The sequence below is a fragment of the Otolemur garnettii genome, unplaced genomic scaffold (genome assembly GCF_000181295.1).
Source record: "Otolemur garnettii isolate 467f Iridium unplaced genomic scaffold, OtoGar3 scaffold00065, whole genome shotgun sequence".
NCBI classification, from domain to species: Eukaryota; Metazoa; Chordata; class Mammalia; order Primates; family Galagidae; genus Otolemur; species Otolemur garnettii.
The window spans coordinates 653,814-657,256 of record NW_003852460.1 but is presented as its reverse complement, the minus strand read 5'-3'; positions in this window follow the sequence as shown (position 1 = coordinate 657,256).

The window sequence follows — 3,443 nt, the reverse complement described above, 5'->3', positions numbered from 1 at the left end:
TAGATAGATGGGTGAGAGAATGGGTAGGTAGACAGATGGATGGATGGATGGATGGATGGGTGAGTGGATGGATGGATGGATGGATGGATGGGTGAGTGGATGGATGGATGGATGGATGGATGGATGGGTGAGTGGGTGAGTACAAGGAGGGGTGTTTGGATGGATAGATAGATGGATGGATGGATGGGTGGGTGGATGGATGGGTGGGTGGATGAGTGGATGGATAAGTGGATGGGTAGATGACAATATTTCTCCCTAACTGAGCACACTTACTGAGCAGGCATCTTCAGCGTGGTCTCAGAGCACAGGTACAAGAACAGATCTTTGAGCATCGTGGACAGAGCAGGTGGAATGATGGCCCTAGGGCAGGAGAGGAAGTGCATAACAAGGACCTGCCCACACCAGTCCTCAAAGGCCCTTGGGGCTCTGGGCCAGCCCTTTTGAGAAACCAGAAAAGGCTGCTGGGGGTGCACCTGAGATGCTGAGGATGGTGACGGAGGCCTCCGTGTGTGGACACAACCCACTACCCCGACGTGGAGCCCACCTCCTCAGGACCTCGTTTGTAACCCTTAAGCTCACGGAAGAGTCTGCTGTTTAAATACTTACTCCAAACAAGGTGCAATTAAGGCTGATTTCTGTGAACTCTCTGGGTTCATAAACCTGCCCACAAGAACACAACACTCCGCCACAAATGAGAAATCAGATTACGCCTAATTGGATCGTGTTCAATCTGACTTTTGAAAACCCCGAAGCTTTTCGTCTTGAAGTTGGAATGTGAGAAGAGGGGAAAGCAGGAATCAATTTCAGCTGCCTCCTCCTTCTCTTGGGTGGGTGGAGGGGGGATCACCCATTTCTCCTTAATTTGTGACGGACAGATATAATTATAATAATTTAAAATGTTTTCCTGGTCCCATTTTCCTCTTTCTTGGTGCCACGATAACTTTACATCACGTGGAGGGGGAACTCCTAGCCCATGAGTCAATCAAGTCTATGGGGATATTTCAAAGATTTCCCAGAGCACTATTTTTGCAGAAGAAATTTAATCCCAAAGACAATACTGTTCCTTTTATTTCTCCTTGTGGGAGTGATTTTCCCGGTGACATTTATCACTTGTTACTAGCGCGTGGCAGACATTTTCCGTGAGCTTTTCTGGGGGAAAGCGAGAGACAATTTTATTCATAACATAGAATTAAATTTTGCGAAGCGTTCAGTTATGGGTTACTCTTTTTCTTTTTTTAAAAATGTTCTTAAGTTTCTGAAAACTTGCAGAATTATTATATTTTGAAAAGTAGTTTTGGAGTTTTAATATATCTAATAACATCAGATCGATAGTATCAGTGCCTTTTGGTGTATTAGAGAAAGCAGAAGGACCCACGTCTTGAGAGTAAGTGAATTTATGTGTATGTCTGCCTCGAGATCCTGTCTATAATTGGCCAGAAGGCTTTCAGGGAAAGAAAATTAATGTCCTGGGTTTTAATGCCTGCAACTTTCTTGAAAATAGTATAACACACACTCATACATTTAACTATTTTAGGGCAACTATTTGTGGAAAATATCAAGACATGCAAACATCTTACACAAACAATAAAGGGATATTCGGCTTTATCTGAGCTTCTTATTATTGTGCCCTTAGTATAGGCAGATGGTTCTTATTTAGAATATTATATGCAGGTTCCATGCCCATAGCACAGTGGTTACGGCGCTAGCCATATACAACGATGTTGGCAGGTTCGAACCCGGCCTGGGCCAGCTAACTAATAATGACAACTGCAACAAATAATAGCCAGGCTTTGTGGGGGGCACCTGTAGTCCCAGCTACTTGGGAGGCTGAGGCAAGAGAATCTCTTGAGCCCAAGAGTTTGAGGTTGCTGTGAGCTGTGACGCTATGGCACTCTACCAAGGGTAACAGAGTGAGACTCTGTCTCAAAAAAAAAAAAATATTATATGCAAATATGTGGTTTGCTTTTTCAAAAATATGCGTGATAGATAAACAAGCTGCTTATTTCCTGCTTCTGAAGATGAATCCATGTTCTAATTTTTTTTTTTTTTTTGCACTTTTTGGCCAGGGCCAGGTTTGAACCTGCCACCTCCAATACATGGGGCAGGCGCCCTACTCCTTTGAGCCACAGGCACCGCCCGAATCCACATTCTAATTTCACAATTCTTGTAACCCGAAGTTACCAGGTGTAATCTCCAGGACAATAACATTTCTTAGCAGGGGAACAGATGTCTAATTTTTAAAAAAGTTCAGAATTAACATAGTACAACCAGAGAGGTGGGTGGGGTTCACCTCCACAGGCATTTTGGACACAAAGTTGATGTGCCCTAAATTGAACTCTTGATTTTCATGTCTCATCTGGGTTTCTTCCTGGCGTTTTAGAAGTCTCACACTCACCAACACCCTTGCCCTGGAATCTTCATGAGGCTAATTTCTTGTAACCTCCTCCACAGAATCAACCACTGCTAGGTAGGTGTACACTGTTCTGTTAATATGGCTTTTTGAGTTTTGTTGTTTTATTGGTGTGTATGCCCACCATGTGAACTATGCATAAAGTTCTGATGCCACCCTCCCCATTCCTTTATCCATCTGTAAATCTGTAGAAGGCATGCTTGCTCTTAAAGCATGCTCCAGAGTTTTTTGGCTACTAGACAAACATTGTTCATTAGGAAGTTTACCTGTCTTTTTACGAGTCTATCACGACAGGCAGCATGGTGTTCTACAATATCCTTCCTAGGTATTAAGGATTCTTTCCATGGAGGGAGTGCCAGAGACCTCAGACCCAATAATCAGCCAAGAGTGTACGGCTTAAAATGAAATGTTCTGTCCCTATTGCTAACAACAGGCATGCCAGGTAAAATATAGTCATTGAATTTTAAAATGCATCACTTAATAGACAGGAAAATGTTTTTTTATTTGTTTGAAACAGAGTCTCACTCTGGCACCCTGGGTGGAGTGCCGTGGTGTCATCGTAGCTCACAGCAACCTCGAACTCCTGGACTTAAGTGATCCTCCTGTTTCAGCCTCAGAGGCCACCGGCACACAGCACAATTCCTGGCTAGTTTTTCTGTTGTTAGTAGAGACGGGGTCTCGATTTTGCTCAGGCTGGTCTCAAATTCCTGAGCTCAAGGGATCCTCCTGCCTCAGCCTCCCAGAGTGCTGGAATTACAGGTGTGAGCCACCGTGCCCGGCCAGCAGGCAGGAAATTCTATCACATGCTACAAAACTGAGGACATTATGCTAAGTGGACACACCAGGGGCAAAGGATAAATACTGTGATATTCCACTGCTATGAGGTACCCAGAGCTGTCAAGTTCACAGGGACAGATAGGAAGGCATTGGCCACCAGGGGCTGGGGGCGGAGGCAGGGAATCAGAGTCTCATGGGGACCGAGCTTCATTTGGGATAGTTGAAAATATCCCACAGATGGACAGTGATGATGGTC